Source organism: Oxyura jamaicensis, chromosome 3 (assembly GCF_011077185.1).
Source record: "Oxyura jamaicensis isolate SHBP4307 breed ruddy duck chromosome 3, BPBGC_Ojam_1.0, whole genome shotgun sequence".
In the NCBI taxonomy this organism is placed as follows: Eukaryota; Metazoa; Chordata; class Aves; order Anseriformes; family Anatidae; genus Oxyura; species Oxyura jamaicensis.
This window is the reverse complement of record NC_048895.1, coordinates 16,980,713-16,994,752: the sequence shown is the minus strand read 5'-3', so window position 1 is coordinate 16,994,752 and position 14,040 is coordinate 16,980,713.

The window sequence follows — 14,040 nt, the reverse complement described above, 5'->3', positions numbered from 1 at the left end:
TAATAATAATAAAAAAATAAGGAAAAAAAAAAAGAGATTTATTTGTGGCTTACATTTTTCACTATACATTATGTAAGGCCATTGCACTTAAACATGATTTGTGAGAGCATTATTGAACAAAAAGTATTCCTGGCAGGAGAAGAAAACTGATACTTTTCTATCATGTTCATTATTATTAATATAGTAGTATATTTTCCAGTGTGATATGTTACCACTTTATGCGTGGTCTACCAGTGATGTAGTAGTTGAGAACTGAAATGCGATGAGGCAGTGGAGTAAGTCAAGTGAACTCAAATGAGTGTTGATCCACCTTGAAACAAGATAATTTTGTTCTGATTATCCTAAAAGAAATAAACGGGAATTTCCCGAATAAAAAGTTTATTTTTACAGAAACTACTTGTTTAACTTGAAGCTCTTGTTGGCAAATTCCCAGCCACGTGAGTGCAGCGTGATTAAATCTCGGCCTCATTGTTATTGTAGCTAACAGTGTTCGTTGGGATTTTATTTTATCTGATCCAGCCATCATGCCTTTCACCAGGTGCTCGCTGAAGCTTGAGTGTAGCTGTTCTTACAGTTCAGGTGCTGTCTGCATGAACTGCTTGAAAACAGAAAGGGAAAAAGAAGTTTGAGGCAGGTCACTGATTCTGGCAGTGCACTTGCCGGGATCCACACATTTGTGTGTAAAAAAAAACAGGCAGTAGATACAAAATGCTGTCCCTTAGCCAAGTACTTGTGGAGGTAGATGAAATGCTCTCCTTTCTCCCTCATTCCTAAACTGCTGCAGAACTTCTTCAGCACCAGGAGGAGATAATAAAAGAAGGGGGAGAACCCTTGAAGCTGGAGTTGTGCAGATCATCCCTTCGCGATGTGTGTGAGTGAGAGAGCACAGCTCTGCAGTGCGCTCAGTGCACGTGACCCAGGATATGCGAAGACCACACTGCTTTGTGCTGTGCCTTCTCCAACAGCTCGTCTTTGGACAGGGTTTTGGGCATGGTGTGAAGCCCAGTTAGCTCTCTGCCGATCTCAGGAGTGAAAGTGGATGCTTCTTTCTTGTCTGACAGTGCTGGCATGCTGGTGACTGCGGAGCTTCTTGATTGATCAGTCATGGCTAAATGAGTGTAGCAGTTCTTGGTGGCAGCGGTGGGTTTTGTGTGATGCATTTCTTCCCTTCAGATTTTGGAAACCATTTACTCCCAAAGGTGGGAATGAAGCAATTAATTTTGAGTCTTGTAAAGCTAAGAAAGAAGAGAACACTGATTTATGTCTATCATTAGAAATCTTTCATCAGTACCTCTTTGTATTTCTTGATACCTGTCTAGGCAATGATTCTGGAGTAAATTGTGCATAGAAGCACCATTCTCTATTGCAGGATAAAAAATTTTCAGTGTCCCTGGACTGAGATCTGCAGTTTGCTTTCTCCACTGATTTTGTGCAGACCATCTTCTGTTTAGTGAACTGTCTCACAAAACAAAAGTAACTACGTGGGAGATGCCCACGTTTGGGAGTGGTACTAGCTGGATATTTTCCTCTCTGAGCAAAGAGTTTATATACCCCATAGAGGAAATATAGTTTGAAACTGATGGCTTATAAAGGAAGGGTAGGGATGCCCTGCTTATACAAGAAACTTCAATTTGCTGGAATACAGGGATTTACTCACCTGGAGGACAGATGCTTCAAAATACTGGCATTTAGTTTTTTGCCATTGGAATTAGTTTGAGCTGATGTATCTTGATCTGTGGCAGAGCCTCATTGCTATAAGTGGTTGGGTTGTGAGGGTGATGCCAAAAAGTAAGGGAGGGGAGTAAATCTTATGGCTGGTATTGTGCGGAGTAGCCTTTCTGTGGTCTAAGAGAGATAGCCTGGTGCTGTCTTAGGAAAATAATAAACTGATCTCATTAATTCCTTTTCATTGTGACTGAGTTTTCGAGCATCAGGGATTTTTTTTTTTTTTTCCTAAGGTAGAGAGCAACACATCCACATACCTGCTGTCAAACAGTGTGTGAAAGTGCAGCAGCAAAAGATGTCTGAAAAAGTATTGTGTTAATGTGTCTTATTCTCATGGGAATATCTACTGAGGTAATCTTCAAGTAAAATGATTGAGTAGGAGAGGTGGTCCCAAGATAAGGGGACTCTTAAGCCCTGGCCTGGCTGAGCCTTCGGGTGGAGCCAGGAGCCAGGGCTTCGCACTGCGTAACACATGTTGGGATCTGATAAAACAGGATTCACATGGAGTTCCGTGGCAGCAGGTTACTCAGCTCATTTGATCATAATTCAAGCCATTTGTGTAACTAATGATGCTCTCAGATGTTTGGCAGAATAAACTAATCAGCCGTTTAACAGCAGCACAGCTTCTCTGTGGCTCAACGTGGACCTGAGGAATTTTCCTGCAGTCAAAGATGCAGCTCCTATCTCCGTGCATTTTTGTTAGCTGTGTGGTTCAGTAACCTTTCAGCAGACCTAGCTCTGTAAGAAATAGTTGAGCAGGAAGAAAGAATATGCTTGGGAAAAGGCAGTCTCGATCGGTTGCTGCACATCTGGTTTAATGTCTTTACAGTGAGGCAGTGTACCAAGTCAGCATGTGTTCTGCTAATTCTGAAACAGTGTGAATCAAATAGGCTCATGGATGAATGACCCGGTATGTGGTTTGCAGGTTTCGTGAGTCTCTCATGCTAATCCAAGGCCACTCCAGGTTAAATAATCACACATAACTTGCCTGGAAGATGAACCTGATGATACAGTCACAGTAGCTGGTTTTCAGCTTTTATATTTCAATTTCTACTTTTTTTTTTTTTTTTTTTTTTCTTAAGGGAGGACTGATGAGACCTACTGGCCCTTAATAGCGTGGTATTATAGCCCAGATCCTTAGCTGTTATTAATAGGTGCAGTTCTGCAGATGTCAGTGCAGCTGCTTCTAGTTCATACTTGTAAGGAATATTGTTGCCTGATGCATTTAGAAACCTGATTTCTTGATTTATTTAGAGAAGAGCTAAGTCTGATAAATGCTTTTTCTCTCTCTAAAGGTGGAAAACCACCCATTGCCATAAAGGGCGCAATCGTACCCGTAAGCCTGGCTGTTATAAAGGAGTGTTTTGTTCTGTTGCATCCACATCATAGGTCACAGAAAATAGTATTTACAATGAAGGTACTGGGTTCTTACCTAGTTCCACAATTGCAAAACTATTATACTAATGCTATTCAAACACACTTTTAACACAGATTTTTAACAATGTGCTACTTTGTCCCTGGAATAACAACCACAGGTACAGTTAATGACAACTTTTGATGAGAGCAAGATTGCTTTAAAGAAAAGGAATTAGGTAGATTAGCTAGATGACTAATTCACCATGGAAGCAAATTTGTCCTTTTATGGGATAATAAGTTTCCTTAGTTTCATGTTTCAAAAGCTTCATTTACGTTTCAACGCAATATAATTGCATGAAAAGAGGAATGTGTTTCCAATAGAATTAAAATCCTTAAAGGTGTCTTTATAACTGGTGTTTATGTTGCAAACAGAGGGTAGGATGATTTTATTTGGCCTCTGATACACTTACAGAGAAATAGCTGCCTCCAGAACCCTGCGTATAGTTTGCATACTAATCATTTTTGTAATTGATCTTTTCAGCTTTTTTCATGCGCTGTGGAAGGTTGTCAGATGCTTCTCTGAAGTTAACTAATGATCATGCGAGCAAAGAATCTGCAGTGGGAGCCAGATCTCTCTGGCGTTGTAGCAGCACAGCTTCCACATGCTGGCGCTCTTCCGTTACCTTGTGTGATGTTTTTCAGGTAAGCGTGCAGGTAGGAAGCTTTCATTGGCATACATATCTAAGGGGGCAGGCCAGCACAATTTATAACTCCCAAAATGGAGGGGAAAAATGTTCTTTTTGCTCTTCTGTGTCAAAAGCTGGGGTATTTACCACGCAGAATAAAGCTACGTGCTTTTCTCTACATACTTTGCACTGTGACTTAGGAAGTCTGAAACTGGGCACAGCCTCCTCATTCTCGCTTGAAGATTCACATCCCTGTAGATTGAAAACTGCATACAGGAGGGCTGGGCTGGCATCTCTGGGAATCTTTCTTTTGACATGGCTGGAGTTCTGGGTTGCCTCCTTGAGTCAGTCTGTAGCCAGATAGTTGCATAGGGAGTCTTTTTTCTGTTTCTTCTGTCCCTGCACACTGACAGTGTATGTCTCTAATAAAACACTCATATGCCAGCTTTTGAATAGATCACTCTGTCTTACTTTATTTCTTCTTTATTTTTCCTTTTTATTTATTTTCTCTTGTTCTGTTCTCTTCTGTTGTCTGTAAGTACTACAGCAGAGCTCTTTTCTGTGCTCTAGTCACCCCAACCCATAAAATAAACTACTTTTAAAAGGGCGGGGAAGGAACAATAATAGATGGTCTAATAAAAGGTACTGTGTCTCCCTACAAGCCTTCCTTCACTTCAGAACAACACAGCAGGGTGATAAAATAAACTGCTGTTGCCATGTGTTTTGCTGAAGAATCCTCCCTCTTTCCCAAGAGGTGACACAGTTACAGTAGTTTTGAATTTGGTATTACTGAAGACTGACCTTTAGTGCTCTTAGTTTGGAAAATGATCATTCTGGGATGTTCCTGTAAGTATTTTTTCTACTCACAGCCAGCACAACTTGAGAAAGAAAGGAGTGAATATATATTTTGTTATTTACTCACACCATCACCAGAATGCTGTTGTGATCTTGCTTGCTTTTCCCAGGTCCCTTATTCATCTGGAATAGATCTTGCAGAGGCAGAAACAGGCTGTGGGAGGACATTTGAGAGGAAAATGGGCTGTGTGGTTTCCCCATCTCTTGCTATTAAGCTGAAACTGTGTCCACATCTGGCTCATACTTAACATGCCACTACCACCATGTGAGAGTAGCACCTTTATGGGAGGCAACTTGGGTTCTAGAGGCAGCTTGGAATAACATTTTTTTTTCCTTCTAAGAATGTACTTCAGGGAGAGAAAACACTGATTTTGGTTCTTTATTTTTAGTTGTAGCAGATAAGAAGTCGGTGTATCAATCACAGCATGAACAAGGCTTACAATGTTAGTATCTGTTAATGAGCCAAGGTAAACTCTATGCATTTGTCAGTTGGTGTTTATCTAGCCTTGCTAACATATACTGAATTCCTGCTTTCTAGGACTTGACTGGGTCTCAGTTTTGATGTATCAAATAACACTTGATTAGAAGAATGTTTTCAGAGGGAATACTTGCCAAATCAGTAAGTTAACCTGGAAATCTTGGTTACTTTTAATGGTAATTCATCCTTACATGTATTTGGCTACCACTGAAGGTCGGTGAAAACATGAGGAAGCTCTCTAGATTATAATCTCCTCTAGAGTTTGCCTGCTCTTCTGAAGTGACTAGCAGGGTGTCTTTATGTGAACAGTAATCTAGCCATTAGCATATCAGCTCCATACTGCCAGCTAATACCACACTTTTATTAGCTGTCACCAAGCTGAAACAAAACCTAGAAGTTCGTAGTACGGCGTAACTCTGCTTGTGATGCTCGGCCTGATTTTCCAAGGACCTCCATACTTACTGTCAGTGCTGAGCTGCTGGGAAATTTCAACCTGCCAGCTGGTTTTCTGGGTTCTCTCTTTTCTGCATTGGTTAGGTAAATGTGCTGGTAGGGTATATGGGAAACAAAATCTTTGTATAGTGAAGGATCCCAGCGGACAAAGGGTTACATTTTGTAGTGCTGTGAGGCCTTGAGTCTTTAAAAAGGTCTTGTAATGCTAGGGGAAGGATTTAAATTGTAGAGTAGCATTGTGGCCTTATTTTTAACAGTCATTTATGTGTTGCTGTTTGCTTTTCACAGATTTTTGGTTTTGTTAGTGGCATTTTGGCCTGGGGAGCATCACCAGTGGCAATGGAGCTGTCCTACAGTAGTGTCTTGTGAAAACCCTTAGATGTCTAAGCATAATTTTTTTTTTTTTTATTTTTCCTTCTGCAAATCTGAAAGGAAGACTTTTTCTTAGGAAATGGGCTTTTACAGGGCAGCATTTTATCTATTCTTCCACTACTCATACTAATTTCCTGCCTTACTCAGTTGCATTGCCTTAACTCTAATAGTAGATTTGAAGCTGCACAAGCCTTTGGCATCAATGGAGTAAGTTCCTAAAAAGTCATATTGCATCAGAATAGCTGTTCCCAAAAAGGAATGAGAAAAATCTGTTCTCACATAAGAAAGAAACAAAACTTGCATGGATCTTTGCTGAATTGACTGCATCCATCTTTAAAGCTGTCAGATATTTACAAGACAGTCTGTCATTCCCAGCCGGAACTATTTTCACAGCACATAGATCAAACTTTACTTTTAAATGTAGAATATAAACGTATGAGGTGGGCTGGAATAAAACCATCTGGATTTGGAACAGACATGGGTCACCAAAAATGTGGGACTTTCGTCCTTCTCACTATTGTAGGCCAGTTTCTTTCTTCTGCTTGCTTTTTCTCTCCTTACATAGTACATTTGTTCCTATCTACAGGGATTTTCTTCCTCTCTGCTGCGGGATGCTGCTGACACTGGCCTGTAGCTTGTGGGTGTTCTGGGCTCTTCTGGCACCATTCACTGAGATAAAAAGCGACAGCCTGTGAGCCCCTGCTGCACTCCAGAGCTTTCAGCCTGCAGCACAGGGCAGTATATCAAACACCAGCAGGCCAGCCCCTTTTTGTTGCATTAGCCAGTCAAGCATTTTGTGCTGCTGAATGTCATCTTATTTAACATTTTGTTAAACAACTTCTAAAGGTCTTAACAATATGACAGATGGTCCATTGAATGGATGCTTTAATGGCTGAGCATTAGTTTGCTTTGGTTTGATAGTGTTTATTGTTAGTTAAGTACTGTTTAAATAAATCAATCTTCCCCCTCTCTCTTTTGCAATGCAGACATAGTCAAGAGAGAGTTATATTCTTCTTGTGGTGGGTGTGTGTTTCAGTCTGTCATGCAGACAAGATATATGTTGGTCTCAGTTCCAGTCAATCTCTGCCTCATAGGATACAACTCCAAGGTCTGGACCATGTCTGTGAAGGTGAAGGATTCTGTGTAGTGGATATTAAGGCTAATACAAACACGATCTATGACAAAGTATAATTTGGAATTGCATTTTTTCCAACCTTCTTTCAAGTTACAGCCTTCATTGCAATCTGTCCCATCTCTGACTTTATTTTCCTTAACCTCTTAAGCCTGTCTGCTCTTAAAAGTTGCGCCCAAGTGAAGGAAGGAACCTTATTCCTTCCAAAGCTGAGAAAACCAAATAAAGGATGTGCTTGCAGGCTGTCCCTTCAGTAGACACAGAGAAGTCACTTTCCTGCAAGAAGCTGACAGCTGCCTCAAGTCTCCATGTCCATGTGGGCACACCTGACAGGTCAGTACACAACCTGCCTGCAAGGCAGCTGTGTGCACAGTTTGGGTGGCAGGCACAGCATGCTGTGTTTGCGGTGAGTCTAGAGACTTCTTTCACGTATGGTCACTGACTTTGGCTACCATGACATTCAAGGTGCTTTTGCATTTGGTGAGCACTGAATTGCTGGAATTAGAAATTACAGTATCTGTTAGATTTCAAGAATTTGTTATGGGAAGGGCAGCCCACTGGATTGTAACCCTGTGGGGTTACGTGATGAAACCCCCTGGGGTTTCATCTTCCTTGCCTCATAAGCACACTGGTGAACCATAAACATAAATCTATCTGCATGCCTCTACTAAATGCTGTGGGCAAGGCTGCGACAGGACCTCTTGGCAGTGTGAAGGTTTTGCTTTATCTGAGGGGATCAGTGCTGTGATGGGGTGAAGCTGGAAATAAAATCTTTGGAAAGGCAAAGAGAAGCCACCCGTTACCTGCTGCAAATGGATTGGTGTGGGGAGGATTAACATTTCTTCCTGGAAACAGCTGCCATCCCCATAGCTTCTCTCACAGCATCAGTGGAGCCCAGCTTGGGGCCCCAGGTTCTGGCATGGGCATGCTTGGCTATAGAGCTACAGCTCCTTTGCAGCTGGCAGAAGTCTGATGCAATAGTCAGAGTTGCTGACTTTGCCTTTGCAAGAAGCCTGCACTAGCAGTAAAAGTTTTCAAGCCACTGAGAGGAATCACTGAGGTAGGAAATGTAAACAGTGTGCCTCCTCCTTTTTCTGACAGCACACATTAATGCCAAGAGCCTGTCAGCATTAGTGCTTGGCTCAAGTAAAGATATCAGCAGTCTGTTTCCAGAATCTAGAAACTGGATACAAGATCTGTATCCGAGTCATAGGTGTAGTGTGGCTATTGACATTTGGCTTGGTTTGGGCTTCCGAGGAGTACTTAACTGACCATAGTATTCCAAAGTATGGAAAGACTAATTTTTCTCGAGGCAGCTGTGAATTTACGTCCTTGATCAAATTTTTGGCCTGTGGTGGTTGTTACAGATCCAGTTTGAGCATTAGCAGGGAATTACCTCTGGTGTCTTGATTTTACTTCTGGTAAACAGTTTACCTGTCTCTCATTCCTTCTGCTGTCTCCACTGGCACAGCTATTCTGTCTTTCCCTTCCCAGTGAAGCCTATCCATGGATTATCATTAGTGCACAGGTAGTCAGATTTGTTAAATTCTGACCACGTCTTTGTTTCATGCTGAAATGTCAAGATATGACTTAATACTGCTCAGACTGTAAGATCCTTAGGGGCTGGGGCTGCTCTTCAGTCTCTACAAGCCTCAGTTTGGTACCCTGAAAGCACTGTCACAAGCCACAGTAATTGCTATGTATAATATTTCTCTTTAAAGACCTATACATTGCTAAGATTAAAATTTTGTCTTTTGATGAACAGTGACATTAAGTGCTGGGTGCTAATAAGACCTCATCCATGGTTAAGGTGGCTTCCACAAGTATTTTGTAGAAGGGCCTGTAGCTGCTCCTTTGAGCCAAGGACACGAGAAAAAAATAGTGGAAGCAGGGCCTTAAATTAGAAGAATTAATCTGAATTTAGTATTATTTGTGGATATCTGTACTAACTCATACTAAATACTGTTTTGTTTTTTTAATTATTTTTTTCAGTGTATGATACACACACAACAGGGGAAGGAAATACGGTTCTGTCTGAGACAGCGGCCCAACTGTGGGCAAGCAGCATCAGTTCCTCCTTGGGCAAATGGGAGCCATTTCACTGAGTCTGTGAGGCAGGATCTATGCCCTATTAAGCCCCTATACCATTTGTGACTTAATAGTGTCCTGGTCTCACTCTAAACACATTTCTGAGAGACAAGCAGCAGTAACACATTTGTTCTGATTGATTTGCAGACTGACTTTTTTTTTTTTTTTGGAAGTAACTCCATCCCCCAAACTTTCAAAACACTGATCCGAAATAACAAAGTGTTACAGATGAGGTCTTCTGATTATTGCCCTTTAAAGCTTTTTTCACATGGCCAGGCTTCACAAAAACCTATTTTACTCAAAGAAATTAGGTTTCTGGTTAGCAGGAGCCCTAAATAGACATGAATTACAGGAACGTCCTTTGAAACCCCACGCAGTACTTGTTTCATTAAATCCCATGAAGCGACCTTAATTTAGTGGAACACTGGATAGGTTGTTCTTTTAACCTATTAGCACTTTGGCCAGTCCCATAAACCATATTCATGGATGATTCCATCAAGAAGGACAACAGTGGGATTAATATTATTTCAGGATACAGTAAATGCCACAGTGATGAAGCTGTTTAAGATTTGGTGCTCACTGTGTCACACTGAATGCATTGACATTTACTCTGCTATCACTTCATTTCCAATATTCCTTCCAAATCAGCCGATGCTAATGTTTCAGCATGTGTGCAGAATACAATTCCATCAGCGCTAGGGACGAGGAGAAATGAGCTTAAAGCAAGTCCCTTCTCCCATATTCCATCAGCCCACCCCACGCCCACCCCAGCTTGGCAAATGGCATATCCTTTGCAACTTTGTCCATACCTAAGGAAAAAAACAAACAGACAGGTGGAAGTGTGAAAAATCTGGACTTTGTGTTATGTGAGAGTGAGCATGAGGCAGCCACCTGTGGTGTGATCAGGTGTGTGTGCTTGTGCAGTTACACATTTCTTGTCTCAAGTGTACAGTGGGAGAGCCCATTTGGTCACGGTGTTAGAAGTAGGAGCACAGAGGGAGCATGATGAAGATCCAGCTGTTTTCACAGAAGAAGGATGCCACTCGCCACCCAGCTTTGCCTGTTACACTGGCGCTGTTGTCTGTAAGGGCAATGCACTCTTCACATATACGGACCTCTTCCACACTGTACTTGAATGCCAGAAGGCTTTAGTGTCTTTCCTCCCCATCACCTCTGGAGAGGCAGCTCGGTGCATTATCTCCTTTTGTGGGATGAGGGCTCAAAGGAGATTTCAGCTGTAATTCAGCAAAGAGAAATATATTTTTCCACAGAAATTTAAGCGGGAGCCAAACTGCTCTGACTCAGTCTGTGTAGGAGCCCCTCTGTTGAAAAAAGGATCTCAAATTGCCTTGCTGATGTTCACGCAGCAACCCAGCTGCAGAACAGGGTTTTGCATGCAAGTTTCCCTAGCCTTTGTCTACTCAAATGCCATTTCTTCATGTGGCTGAGAGGCAGTAAGAGGAGCTAGGGGAGAGCTGGGCACGGTGCTTGGCTGATACCGATGTGCTGTCGTCAGCCATGCTGTGTGGCATCAGCCAGGCTCCTTAGGTTCATCTGTCATATTCAGTTGTAGTGTGGGGGAGAAGCTTACCCAGCTGGCTTCATTAATCACCTCTACTCCCGCAAACTGGGGGAAGCAGGAAAGATCTGGGACCTCTGCGAGCCACCACAGTAGAGGTGGTACCAAAGGAGATTCTTGCAACTTTTCCTGAAACCAACTCATGGGTAAAAAAATCCAATAAGAGCATTTAAAATTAAAACCACCTCTGGCACAAGAAGCTCCTGAACTGAAAATTTCTGGAGGCTGGGAGAGTGCGGTAGGGAAGTATTTATGTGTGGGCCTCATTTTTATGTTCTTCGGGGGGCATGCTCTGCTGACCACTGCTGGAGATGGGTAGGAGGCAGTTACTTGCTCTGACTTGGTGTGATCATTCTTGTACTAACAGATGGTCAAATAAACTCCTCCAGAGAGGAAAACTAGCATTATGAGCATGGAACAGGGAGCTAGGGAGAATTAGGCAGCCGTTGGAGACTTGGGACTTGTTGGAATTGTATGAGGACTTACATTAACTGGATCTGCCTGGATTTGCATAAAGGTGATTGTAAACTAAGTAGCAGTGAAAGACAAAGATTGCTTTCTCACTTTTTCTCCTTCCCTAGCAATCCTCCCCTGAGCTTTGCAGAGGCTGTGGTGTTCTGGGTCAGCAGGGAGGTGGTGATTGCCCCTTTGCATAGATCATAAAAATATTCACTAATACAGAGCAATGCTGTGCACAAAAGAGGAGGCCCCGGCTTTGGGATTTTAAACGTCAGAGGCTTGTCTCTGCTGTTGAGTTGAATTTTAACTGCAAAATCAAAAACAGAGAAAAACAAATGCAGAAATTTCCATGAAATCATGTTGGGCTGTTCTGGGGAATTTAAGAAGAAACCAGAACTGACTTTTGAAAGAATCCAAGTGGTTTTCACCTGCCTGGAAATTATAGGCAGAAAGTAGAAAATACGGAAACAGAGCTGCATAGCCTGTTTGGTCTAGGTTAGGCAAGTAGGGCAGGTTGAGGAAATGCAATGAATAGGAAATGTGTTGGAATGAGCTCTGCATAAGTAGGAAATGTGCTGAAATGAGCTGTGCATTGGTGGAAATGAACTTAACCTATCTGGGCAATCTTTCTTTTGACTGATTCTTTTTACTGATTAATTTTCATTATTCAATACTTGCAGTTACAGCAAGTATCAACCTCGTTCGTCTACTTGGGAGGCTTGATTAAGTTGTCTTTTGACAGTTTTCTTGTGCATATTTTCTAGAGATTTAAAAGCAGATACGTCTTACTCGTACTGCATTACTCCTCTGGTTTTACTGGAACAGTGTTGGATCAGGCTAGGTAACTAGCTGAGCTGAAAAGACGAAAGGTTGTCAAGGATGGTTTAAATGTATTTTTATCATATTTCAAGGCACGGGCACGGACTAACTCTTTTCTTTAGCATTACATTCCTGTAATTTTATAAAGCAAAATGTGCTAGAGAACTTCTTGCTGAACCCACAGGTCGCTATTGTGCCTTGTTGCAGCCCCCAGCAATTGCGTTTAGCCCCAAAAGCTTGCTGATGGTAAGGGGAGGCCTGCAGTGTCAGCCCCCAGGCCCTAAGCAGCTCTGAGCTGGCCTCAGTTTTGGTGCTGAGGGAGTAGAGGTGATCAGTGTAAACCTGTCTGTCATTCTTTTTAGAACTGAAATTTACCGTTGAAATATATTGAAATGGAAATACATTGGGCTTCAGTATTTTGGCAAGGGTTTTTCCCTGTTCCTTTTCATAAAGGAAGACTATTCAGCTAATGACTGAAAGTGAGTATTTCAGTGGTTAGATTTCAGAGCCTGTGTAAACAGAAAGCCATTACAATTTGAAGTCCATTTTACCTAGGGCTTTTGGATCCCTGTAAACTTTCTTTCTGTTACCGTTGAGCCACGCTGTTTGCAATACAGGCTTTCAAAACTGCATTACAGTTGTTTTGAATGGAAAGCTGGTGTTTAATTTTCTTCTTGTGGCCGGAGCCTGGAAGAAGATTTAAGTGGGGGAGTCTTGAAGAAAGGACATTTCAGGCCTATGTCCTGGAGAGAAGCCAGCAGATAGATAAGGTGACCTCTGTTTACCCTCTTGTCTGTGATTCTCTGCTTGTACTAAGTTTTGAGCTCTTGTTGCAGGATACCAGCACTTCTGAGCTATTGTTAAGCTGGAAGTGGAAACATGATGCTACTGTAAAGCTGGGTCTCTGTCCCATTCTGCAGGGATTTGGGTGCTGAAAGATGGCATGCTCATATTTTAAGCTATGTGTTTTCAATACAGAGAAATCACGTTGGGCTGCATGAAAACTACTTCCCTGCAGTAGATTCCTAGCTTTTACTGATGCAAGCATGTGAATGCTTCAAAACAAAAATATACTTGGATAAAATGGTTTGCCTCATCAGTATTGCTCATTAGGAATTCTCAGGAATATCCCAGCTGTAAGTGCTGACAGATTTAATCCTTCTTGTTTTACAGTAGCAGGTGAAATGGTTGTAGTTGTGATATACAACAGAGGCCTCATCATATGACTGGAAGTCAGGTGGATGCAGGGGAATATATTAAAACTTGGTCCTGGCAGGGAAGTCTGCCTGTGGCTTTGGGCCCTCTACTTAATCCCTCTGACTTAGTTTCCTCATCTGTAAGGCAAACCTCAGAATACCCTCAGTGAATGCCCCCAGCAAAATCAAGAGTTGCTGACGGTTACTCCCTTTTAAATACAGGAAGAAGGTCAGATTTTTGAACCATCAGTATGTAGTCCCTTTTTCCAACTTTTTCAAGGCACTGAAGAATAGATAGTGCATCTCATGCGTTTATTTAGTTTGGTACATTGCTTACTTCTGATTTTTAAGGTTCTTTCAGCTTATAACAAGCGTTCTTTCTGATAAAAGCATGTGGACCATCCCAAACGTAACCACTTTTCCTTGAGGCTTAATGTGCTCCTAAACTCCATTTGCTTGTTCCAGTGTAGGGACTGTCCATGTAGCTATGGCTGAGGTTTTCAAAAGGCATAAAGGGGGAGTTTTAGTGCTGAATTGCTGCGGGACTTGGTGGTGATCTTCAGACTCCCCTAAAAATCTTAGGCTAAGGGTCCAGCTCAGGAAACAAAACTAAAAAAGCCACGTTGCCATTATGTGGCAGGACAGTGCAGGGGGTTCTCTCTGCTGGGTAACTCAGGCCTGGTTTCCTGCTGACGGGTCTGTTTGCACATGCTGCTCCCCTGCTACGGTCCTGGCCAGGTAATCTGCACTCTCTGCAGAGATAAAAGTCTGCACTGAGAGTTCACAGAGCTGATTCTTGAAACCTTCTGCCTTTCCCAGCACATTTAGCACTGAAAGCTCTG